This window comes from Amblyomma maculatum, chromosome 2 (genome assembly GCF_055883805.1).
Source record: "Amblyomma maculatum isolate TAMU_Amacu chromosome 2, ASM5588380v1, whole genome shotgun sequence".
In the NCBI taxonomy this organism is placed as follows: domain Eukaryota; kingdom Metazoa; phylum Arthropoda; class Arachnida; order Ixodida; family Ixodidae; genus Amblyomma; species Amblyomma maculatum.
Genome location: NC_139345.1, coordinates 50,546,589 through 50,558,880, shown reverse-complemented (window position 1 = coordinate 50,558,880; position 12,292 = coordinate 50,546,589).

Below are 12,292 nucleotides of genomic sequence, written 5' to 3'. Positions count from 1 at the left end.
GTTTATTTACTCATTTCATTCTACTCCAAGCTATTTCAGCGCTCTCAATCATAGTTTTAACAGAATATGTGCATCTTAGTTGATGACCCGTTCTACACTCGACTTAAACGGCGGGGCAGTCTTTGTGTTTACAGAGTTGAAAAGTTATTATAGTAAATATATATATGTCGTGTCGACGACGTTAGTTTGTGCAGACGCGGACTGCCACTGAGAAAACGAAGGAAGAAAGAAAGTACAAATTTATTATTGAAAATAAAGTAGGGGGTGGGGGAAGGTGGTCAGCACGTGTATTTGAGACCATGAAGATCCTAGAAGACGCAGGCAATTCGGGATGAATGTCCGGGTAGTCGCAGATCTTTAATTCATTCCACGTGTCAAGGGAGTGATCAGGCATGTGTGTTTTGGGAAAATAGGTGGGCGAAATAATCCCAAATTATCTAGTTAAATAATACTATTTCACCCCAAAAGCGACAGGTCGGGTTAATTTCTGAATTGAAAAGAAATTGAGAACACCTAATGAAAATAATAAATTTTAAATGGTTCTGCTGTATTTCTCAGCTCCGCAGCCGAATGTTCGTTAATTTGTATATGAAGCTTTTTTGCTAAAGAAAGAAAAAAAAAAGTCAGTAGACTGTCCCCTTAAAGCCTGAGGTGCATTTACAGGTTGAGTAAAGTTTACATAGTGGTCGGTTAAAATTTTCTAACTTAAATGGCTAACGTTGGGCCCATGATTCTACCTTGGTGTGGAGAATACCTCAAATGGCAGCTCACAAGCATGCGGGAAAACATACGAGTATGTCGGAACCATTGCTGCGGCGCTGACAAAGCCCGCAATGAAACTTAAATAACTACAACCGGTGAAAGCCCATTCGCCTTTCAGTTTACGGATCTTCATTTAGGCCTTTGTGCACGCTTTCGTAGTCGCTTAGAGTGGTTGCGTCAGCCCTGGAAACACAATCAAGAACAGGTTAAACGAGAGCCAAGGTTATTCACGTCATTCTGTTAACCGACTTTCCTTCTTCGCGTGCAACACGGCACTGCAGGCATGCATGAGCGACGTGCCAAGACATAATGCCAAAACCAATTGCCTCCTTCTCCGTTGCTTGCGCAACCGAATGTAATGTTTCGGAGTTGTCTTACGCTGTGAACTATAACGGGAGAAAAACCAGGTGACGTTTCTTAAGACCTTATTTTTGTTGTCACGCTGTATTGCTTCCTTAAATGTACTCTGAAGAAGACCCAAACTGCTTCAGCTTAGAAAAAAAATTCGACAGGTGGATATTTCGCCGTTGGTATTTAGCAGTACAAACAAAGGTTAGTTATTCTTTGCCGAGAAAATCTGTGCACGTTTTCCCTATCTTCCGATTCAAATTAGAGGCATTTACTGGCAAACGTTGAGAATATTAGGGACTTCTTGATCGCTTCGAAGAAAAACTCGAAGGGGTACGTGGTTAAGCTCAGAGATCAATGGCAAACATCAAGGACTTGACGTCATCGCGATTTGCGTGTAAAAAATGCCTGCTATTGAGATTCCAGCCTTTCGTTTCGTGGTCTCTGCCATAGCTCGTGAAAGATCCCTTTTAGTCGAGAGTGCCTTATGTACCACTGCAGCAGAGTCAGCATCTGATGCAGTCCTACTGAAATTTGTCTTCCATGTACGTTTAACGAGTAATGCTGTACTGTCGTGCCTAGCTGCTGCCCAGCACAAAGAACAAGAAAACATAACGAAATGACTTTCTGTACATTGTATTTCCTGTTTTAGGCCGCCGTTTACGCTATAATGCATGCTTCACTGTTCCTAAAAATAAGGTATATTAACAAAGAGAATATTGCACTGGTTTCATCATCATCAGCCGTACTATACCCACTATAGGGCAAAGGCATTTCATATTTCTCCGTATCCCGGTCCTGTGCAAGCCGCATCCACTTCACCCCTGTGAACTTCTTAACCTCGTCCACCCACCAAACGTTTTGCCGCCCCATGCTATGCTTTCCTTCCCTTTGAAATCCAATTTGTTACCCTGAGCGACCACCAGTTGTCCTCTCTTCGCACTACATATGCCTTGCGCATGTCCATTTCTTCAACTTGATTTCCACTAAAATGCCATTAACTTGATTTATTTCTCTAACCCACACTGCAAGCTTCTTATTTATTAACGTCACACCTACCATTTTGCGTTCCATAGCCCTCTGCGTTGTCCTCAACTTAAATAGACCCCTTTTCTTTAGCCTCCACGTTCCAGCCCCATAGGTGAGTACAGGTAAAATGCAACTTTTATACACTTTCCTCTTGAACTAAACCAGTAAGCTGCTAGTCACAATCTGCGAGTACTTGCCAAACGCACTCCACCCTAATCTTATTCTCTTAGTTATTTCTCTTTCATGATCGAAGTCTGCGGTTACTGTCCGTTCTAAGCAAACATATTCGCCTACCATTTCCAACGCTTTGCTACCTACTGCAGACTTCTGTTCCTTCCCGAAGCTGTTGAACATTATCTTAGTCTTCTGCATATTCATTTTAGACTACATTTCTATGGTAATTGGTAAGCCCAGGGCCCTCTTTATGCACCGTCGAATGAGAGCGTCTAATCTCCTCTTCTCATCCGACCTGATATTTAAGAACGGCGTGACGTAGTTCACGCGGCTTATTACGTGTGCGTGGTTAGTTTAAGCAATCTTCTTTCATTCAAGCCTTATCCTTTCAGCGCGACCCTTCTAAACATGCCAATGATCTGCGTGGTCAATCCTAGCTTTTTGATTGCCCCATCATTATATCCATTCTCCTGAATGAATAGTCCTAAGATTCAAATTTTATCTACCTTTGGAACTGGTTTCTCTTAATCTCCGGGTGGCGTCATTACCAGTGGTGATGACCTGACAGGATGTGACGTCATAACCAAGGGCGTCACCATGTGATGCCATCATAGCAAGTTATGGTAATTAATTTAGTAACAACTAATGGCTAATTAGTACTAATTAGTGATTAATTAGTCATTAGTACTGGTTAGTGACTAGTTAGTTATTAATTAGCACTGGATAGTGAATAGTTAGTCATCACTCAAATAATACACCACTGATGTAGTGGAGAAATATGGGAGAGGCCTTCGCCCTGCAGTGGGTATAGTCAGGCTGATGATGATGATGTTGATGATGATGTACCTCGCCAGATGTGACGTAGGAGCGGCGTGACCACGGCTCGGTCATCGCCACAGCGAAAATGCGAGTTTGCGGCCAATGTAGTTCTCGCCACAAAAGCGGCGCATAGCAACAGCGAAGAGAGAATGAGCGTAAGAAGGCTAAGAAAGCAGCGTAGACGCACAACTGAGAAAGGAACGGCTTGCCAAACGGTGATGCAAGACCATGGAGGAAGGAAAAACTAAGTTCAGTCAACGGGAACCAACAGAAGAGGATGTGAAGGCACGTCTTGTGAGTGATCACTCCATTCGAGTTTGAGGAAGTGCATCTCCTACCCGGACATCTGAAGCAGACTTTGTGAACAATCCGTTTGGACACATGTGTAGTGTGTGCGAGAGACTGCGGCACCAAATGGACTTGACACCGGGGAGTAACCCAATGTATGAGACTTTGCGTTTGGAGACACTACTAAATCGAAATACTGTAAGACAAAATTGAGAACGTTGCATGCTACTTCACAGATCATCGGGCAGTCTTCGTCTCTGTCAAGCAAAATGAATGAAATATGTGTATACCCAAAGTCTCTCATTGCTAAACATACATGGCCACAACAAGCTCAGCCAGGAAAACGTACATCTCGCTACGTATATCTTGGCATAGCCGAGCTAAGCCCCTGCCATTTTTATTGTTGTGTATTTGTCCCAGCAGCTGTTTTAGTATGCAAGTTAGTTTTTTGTATTTTCCCGCTAAAATATGGCAGTATTTGTTGACATTACAGTAGTCTGATCAAGTACACCAGTCTAATATCGTGCTTCGAAGTAACTGTTACCAGGTAGAAAATAAGCTAAGTAAACCGAAGCCGTCCATCTTTAATGGATGGCGCGCTGAATATTGGTCGTCTTAACGATTTCACATTCTTGCGGACACTGATTTCATGCTTCGTATAAAAGGGCGTGCTTTGAATAGAATGAACGTAGATGATATCATGGTGCGACAAAACATAGTGAGTTCTCTATTACGCGTTTCGCGCAATGTCTTGCGAATGCACAACAGTATACGAATGTCAGATGCACTAACAGGGGTTGTATATCCCTTTTTAATAGAGGATTTGATGCGTTGCGCCTTTTCGTAAGCACGACTACACGCCTGTATTCAAATACGACGGCATGGAATAAACAATAGAAACAGTAGTGAGCGGGTACTGGTGCTCTTCCCGGCTGCGCCGATGACGATAGACGGAAGTGCCGGAAGGTATCGGCCTAAAGCGGAGAGGTGCAATAACATCTTGCAGTGGGGGGAAGACGGAGCCGCAGCGCAGCACCCGCTGGAAGTACACCTGCAGTACGTCGAGGAAATCACAGTTGATTGCGCCGTTGTCACATTCCCCCTTCACCGAGAAATCAAGACTCTTTACAAGTGCGTTTCAAGATTCCCCTAAATGAAGACAACCGTACGCAGCCAGAAAATTAATCGGCTTTAACGCGCGTGACGCAGTCAGCAAGCGTACTAAAATTTGCGACAAAACGTCAACTGATTTATTTGCTATTGAAGAGACAGGCAGTCCTGTGTGCGAAGCTGAGTCAAAAATATTATCCATACAAACGAAACATCAAATAAAATTTCATCTGAAAATCAGCGCCTTGTGCTCTGCTTCTTCCGATCTTCTCATATAGGTTCATGATACTCCGTCCCAAAAGCGTGTGTAGAGCAAGATGGCGCACAAAATGGCACTACAGGTCCTCGAATCATTTGTCACGCCGCCGTAGGCCGCAAATGAGTATGAACACGTGTACTCCAGGTCTGTGGATGACTCGATCAGGGTGTCGCACAGCATTTTCACGAAGAGCTGGTCAAGGGCGTGGTTCGCATCTGTGCTTCGGATAGTGCTCATCCAGTCGTTGTAAGGCGAAAAACTCCTCTCCATGGCCTCGTTCGTCAGGAAAGACATTAGGCTCCTCCACTGGGCAGGGAAACGTTCCCGAGTGATTAATGAACGCGCAAATGCGCTTGTTAATGTTGCGTATAATGGCTCAAGACTTTGTCCTATCACTTGCCCACCACAATTTGTTTCCACGCTCCTTCCTTGTCTTTTTTTCACATTGATCTCTGGGCCCCTGATTTAAATCTTAGATCTCTCCTATAAGAACAAGCGCTGCTTTCAAGGCCTTTAATGGCTCATGCTCGCGCATTGTATCCGTCCGTCCGTCCGTAACGATTTCGTTACGTGGGAGGCGCTAGATGGCAGCTGACATGGCCGAACACTAACTGGACGTAGGGCTTCCTGACATTTCATATGGTAGGAGCTGCCAACTTGGGCCTCTCCTTTCACATGGGGGGGGGGGGGGGGGGGGTGATATCAGATTCAGCCTGCCAAGACCCCTGAATTTACGTTACCTTAGGCCACGCAGGCACCTTCATACGGTTCAGTTAAAGTGGGGCTTTATATGTTGGCTGGTAGCTTACGCTATCGCATCATCGCGAAGGTGGGAGTGAAAACAGAGAGAAAGAGGTCCCGTAATGGAGGGCTTCGGATCACCACGCAATAGAGGCTTTCGGCTCATCGCACTTTAGTGGTCAAAAGCGCCCCATAGAATTTTTTTTGCTACACTCCCGGCCAACCTTTTTTTGGCTATGCAGCCAAAGTTGCAGAGTTACAGGGCTTAAATGTTATGCTCCAAAGAGGACAGGAAATGCAGGCCCACCGAAATGCAAAAGCTTCACTCAGATGTTTTTTTCCCACAGTGCATCTGAAAACATCGCGAAAATATCACTTCTATTGGCACTGTCACCCTCACAGTTGTGCTCGAAAACAAAAATCGTATTACCTGTTATTTGTTTTTAGTTGTTCGTAATTGCTTGGGCAGATCTTATTATGAACGATACCTTCAAATTTTGAGAGACATCCATGCTTGCCCCGGGACGTACTAAACTGGTATGCACTTATCTGCCCTGAAGTCGGCGAGAAGTGTTTTACAACAATTCGTTTCTGTATTCATTCTTTTGTTCCAATTTGAATGGTATTTTTATTGCCTGCGATACAAGAGATAATATCCGGCATTAAATGAGTCTTTTTAATTTCACATTCTATAACGGGCATGAGCAGTTTCTGAATGCCATCATAAATGCGAATAAATGCGAGAAAAATATGTGTAATTTTGAAATCTTCTTTCTTTCAAGATTTTCTATCTAGGGACATCGAGACGTGTGGAGGGTAAAGTGGTAACGATGACCTGCTAGGCCACAGCAGTGCACCCTCTCTTACCAAGCCGATGACGACGGCGACCATTTGAAATAGATCCGTGTAGGTCACAGAGCATAGGCCGCCCAGCGACGTGTAGAACAGGACGAAGGAGGAGGACGTCAAGATGAAAAAGGTGGATGTTCATCGTGACCGCCACAACGTCTCCTGCACCACGGCATACTTCTATGAGAATGACCATTTGAGCAGGCTTGTGCTAACAAAGAATGAAGTTAAAAAGTAACCTATTAGTTTGTGCCAGTCTATGTATACAGTATGAAGGAGCACTGAACAAGGGTAAATGGGGTACGCCTCAGTTCGCAGGTCGAGCCAACGTTTCGACGAGTGGACTTGTCTTCGTTCACTTCGTCCAAGGCTCAGACGAAGACAAGTCCACTTGTCGAAACATTGGCTCGACCTGCGAACTGAGGCGTACCCCATTTACCCTTGTTCAGTGCTCCTTCATACCGTGTAAACCATCTTAATCTCGTTCTATCTAGATCCTCATTAATGTATACAGGACACATGAAGGTATGTGCAGGTAAGTGTGGGTACGTTTAAGCACGGCTTGATTCAGTGATACGAGTGTAAGCTGTGTTAAGTATGGTCGCGCATGGTCGAGCAGATGTGGGACAACTTACTTAAGAAGTAATGCACTCGGTGGAACGTGAAAGAAGGAACCGACAGGTCTGATCATGTAAGTCATGCTTTGCTGACTGCCCACGAAGCCCAGAAAACGAAGGCGAAATATTAGCCCCATTGTCCCTCTAGATACGCCAATGAAACCGGAGGCGTGTAGAGGGTTGGATTTCAAGCCTTGATACCATTAGTCATTCGTCTGAAAGTTCCGCCAGAGCCCAGATGATTCGGAGCTTCATCGAACTATGGGTATCCTGCAAAGCACCCGAGGTCACTGTATTCATTATGCTGAACAATGAGATTAATATATGATTCTGAATGTGAATTCTATTACCTGTATGAACTAAGCACGGATATTATGAATGACACGTGAGGTTTTGGCATCGGTGGCAGACGCACCATGACGCACGTTCACGCTCCTACTTTTGAAGAATACTGTCCCTGGACCGGCCTGCTGTGTCCCGGTACTTGGATAATTCGGCAACTGCTCTGCGGCCTCGTCTGCTGGCACATCAAGATAATTTCAAGCACTGCGACCCATCTTCGAGGCTGCCGTACTTCTGTTGCTGCCCTGAAGCAGGCATGTTTGGAGGCCGTATGGATGAGCAATCAGTAATATTCATTTACCAATTTAATAAATTGCCTTGGACGAACCACATTTCCCGAGAAACGACAACCGGATGGATAAAAAACGCCCTCTAGCAATAGAGCATTGAGCATAATTTGGAATTGCAACTGGAAAGCAATGAAAATTTGTTTCAAATTCGTGCCGTGTAAAAACATTCTTGTAGTCTAGTTTAGCAAAGACGTCCCATAGGCTTTTCGTTTGAAAAGGTACGTGAGACAACATGGACACTGCAGAACTATGTTTTGTAGTGTTCTTGCAGCAATGGATCAAAGGCATGTTAGAGCGCGATACATGGCGTTCGCCACCAAACGGGCCCGAGTGGCAGCAACTGGTTGTCGGCATGCAACCGGGCGGTGTAGAATGCTGCAGGGTTCGTTTTACTATGAGCAGTAAACAAGTGACTGCGCATTGTAAACTTTAGCAAAGAGAGGTTCCATTTTGACAAATGCTCGACTTGCTTCCATGCATCGTTGAGCGTATAAAGCCTATATTTTTGTATTTTTATCCATGCAGTTGAGCGGCTTCAGATTACGGAATTATTTGACGCTGCAGCATGCATTAGCAGTAGTAATAGCGTTTATAAAATGTTTCGGACTGTAAATACGCTGCCCATAAATATTTTTCGTTTTATTTTCGCTGTCTACGTATGAACCTTTTTGAGGTGCTCATGATTCAGTCATCTTTTATAAGCTGCAGAAAAAGAACTCAATAGCGCTGATATTAGTCGCAGAGATATTTAGCGGCATTAAAGTTTTACTTGATCGTTTTTTTTTTTTTGGAGAGAACAACACAAACCTTACCACTCCATGCAACTATCAAACAAAGCTTAGCGCACCGAAGGCCGATAGTGGTTAGTACTAGGATGACAAATAGCTTCACCCTATAAAAAAAGAGTGACAGAAAAGTAATCTTTTCTAGTACAAGTGAGCATTCATTAACGAAAAAAAAAAAAAAAAGAACGAGTCGTCCGAGTACGCTACACAATTACCGTGCGTTTCCTATGCCGCAGAAAGTAGCATAAAAAGTGTACCACTCTCTGCAATTCCCAGGAATACGGTGTATTATCTGAGACATCCGAGGTATTATGTTACCAAATGCACCCGGAAATGTGATACAACAGCAGCTTAATCAGTCTAGGCAAAATGTTCGCTGCACGCACACACACAAAAAAAAAAAAAACGACTCTGAGCACCCCAGGTACCCGAGGGAATATAATGCTCGCCGCATTCAGGAAGCGATGCAACAGCGGCTGACGCACTGCAGACATATTATTGCCCACTATTCATACGAACGAAGTGCTGAGAGTCTGCAGGCTGTCTCTGTGCGCTGCCCCAAAGAATGAGAGCAACAGGTGAGGAGCGACGACAATGGGGATGAGTAACGATCCGCTCACCCGTCATGGCGGTGAAATCCAGTGTGGGCGTCACGTTACGGTTGGCGAGGAACAGGCGCAGCAGGTACTTGTCGTCCTCCTCTGCCCTCCGCGGACGTACGGTCAACGGGCTTGTGTCTGGGAGGAGGGCAGATGCTTTGAGAGTCGCTAGAAAAACGGGAAAGGTAGAGGCTGCGAGTTACGGAACGGTAAACTCGCAGATGGTGCTAGGTTAACGCGTGGCGGCAACATTCAACATAGGCGGCCGCGCATACTCTTGGCAACAAGTGCCAATAATGTTTGCACAAAATGAGTTGCAAAGCTGTGCGACAATTCCAGAATTTTCGCGCTACGCTATACACAGACACACAAGAAAGCAGGAACCACGTACACAGCGCGCTTGTCCTGTGTACGCGGTTCCTGCTTTATTGTGTGGGTGTGTGTGTATAGCACGAAAATTCTTGAAATGTTAAACCAACTAGTCCCCATTGCTGCTTTTCTGTGCGACAAGCCAGATGACGGCAGACGTCTGCGAAGATTACGAGGAGGGCTTCATTCGCTCCAAGTCAAAAATCAAGTTCTCTGCTTTTTCAGGTTCTGCGAAACTGGAAGACTGCTGGGAACCGTTGACGTCACAGAGGTGTGCCCCTGCCGACAAAAGTAAACGGAGCACGCCATTTGCTTCTAAAATTTTTCGCGCGTTGCCTAAATGAAACTCGCAGTTGTGGTATGTTCGAACCGGTAGTAGACACCAGTGCCCTTTTACTTGGACAAATATTGTTTTATTATCTCCAGTGCAGAAGGCCAACAAAAGATGTCAACAAAAAAGCGTGCTCCGTTTACTTATGTCCGCACCGTACATTAGACACGCACATCCCAATGTGATCCACTGTATAAGTGACGCCTTCAGCGGGCTAATATATAGGTGTGGCCGAGCAGATGCGGGGCAACTTGCCTAGGAAGCAGTGCACTCGGTGGAACGTTAAAGAAATGAAAGAAGACACCGACAGTCTGATCAAGTGAGTCGTGCTTTGTTGACTGCCCACGAAGGCCACAAAATGACACCAGAACGATAACCCCATTGTCCTTCTATAGAATGAAACTAGAAGCGTGCTGAGGGGTGCATTTCTTGCCTTGATACCAAAAGCCTCGTCAGAGCTCGGGAGGATTTGAAGTTTAATAAACTAGGGGAATTCTGCAAAGCGCTTCAGGTAATTTTATTCATTATGCTCAACAATGAGGTTAATGTATGACTGAATGTGAATTCTGTTACTTTTATGGACTAAGTACGAAGGTTTTGAAACACCCATGAGCTTTTTGGCAGTGGTGGCAGATGCGATATAGGACGCACGTTCACGATCCTGCTTTTGAAGCGTACTGTCCTTGGGCCGGCCTGCTGTACCCCGGCACTTGAATAATCCGGCAAATGCTCTACGGCCTCGTCTCCTGACACACCAAAAGACTTTCAAGTACTGCGACCGACCAATCTTTGAGACTGCCGTATACTTCTGTTTCTGTCATCAGGCATGCATCACAAGGGGCCTTATCAAGAACAGGCATCCCTGTTCAGTGCAGGCACAGAATCCCGCTCCCTTTATCGCTTCACTTTGGCAGTGGCGGTAGATGGGGCAGCACACAAGTTCACGTTCTTTCTTTTTTGGTAATGAAATGATTTTCAGAGGCCTTTAGTCGCATAATTATGATATTGCTTGCATTATTTTTGTTACGGAGAAAACAGCACAAACCTTACCACTTCGTGCAGCTAACAAAGCTCAGCGCATGGAATGTCGCTAGTGTTTAGTACTTGGACGGCAAATTGGCAAATAGACTCACTCGATAGAAAAACAAAATGGCAGGAAAATAATGTTTTCTCGTACATGTAAGCCTTCAACAAAACTGAAAAAAAAAAAAAGAAAAGAGAGAGAACGAGTCGTCCAAGTACGCTACACATTTATGGTGCGTTTCCTATGCTGCAGAGAGTATCAAAAAAAGTGCACCACTCTCTAGAGGCTCCAGGAATACGGCGCATTAGCGGAAGCATCGGAGGCATTATGTTATCTACTGCGCCAAGAAATGTGATACTACAGCAGTTTAAACAGTCCAGGCAAAATTTTCACTGCACCACGAAAGGTGGCTCTGAGCACCCCAGGCATCGGAAAGAATATGTTTCCTGCATGCCTTCAGGGAGCGATACAACAGCCACTTAGAAAAAAAAAAAGTATGAAAAAGGGGTAAAAAGAAAGTGAGGCAGTTGTACCGTCTGGACCTGGAGGACCCTAGGATCAACTTTACACCTTATACAACCTACACCCGCAGTCACTTAGCCCCTTTGGTCAAGTTTACACTTTTCTTACCCCCTTTACTATACTTCTCACAAGTTGTTTGCAGCACTGCGAAGGGCAGAGGTGCACTGGCCCGACCAGAATCACGCGCATTATAATAGGTTATTGTGTTCCTACGCATCTCTCTCCTCCTCAGCGCACTATATCTGTTCTACCGCTGTGTCCCCCCTCCCCAGTTCGACGGACGAGGGGCACGTTGGAGCACAATTACCTATCATAGGGCATGACCCTTAATGAGACTTGGCGCCCCTGCCTTCCGAAGTGCTGCAAACTTATTGTGAGACGAAGTATAGTGTTGATAAAGCTTTCTATGTACCTGCTTCCAAAAGAAGCCGGAAGTTAATATGCTCGTTTTCCGCCATAGAGTGCTCGTATATCCGTATACTTCGGAAATGTGTTTCTTCGTTCTTGAGAGCAGAAATGTTATCCGGATCATTTATTTTGAATTTAGAGGCGTTATACGAAGATTAGAGAACAGATGTTTATGTTGATCACAAGAAGAAAAGTAAATGTAGGCCTATTGTTTTATTTTTTTTTTTGTTGCTAACACGGCTGAACCATTTCGCTGTTAATTTTTTCTGGGTTGAATTGTGTTGCACCCCCAGGCTTGGGCGACAAGCGACAAGCGACAACTTGGGCGACATGCCTGACTATGTAAGGTTGCGCCTTTTGTCCTATAACTTCCTGCACATGCGCATATCCTCTTAGTCTGCCATTCCGCACGGTATGATGTACCAGTTCACTGCGCATATGTTCTCCCGCGAAAAATGTTGGCTGGATAAACCAGTGAACTATGTTTTCACGAGGCGAAATGGGATAAGTTATCCTATGAAGATGAGCGCAGAACTTTTGTGAAGAGAATTACGATCGTTACTCCCCATTGCATAGCTGGAAATGATGATGCCTGTTTGAGTTGCACAATCGTTTTTTCCTATACG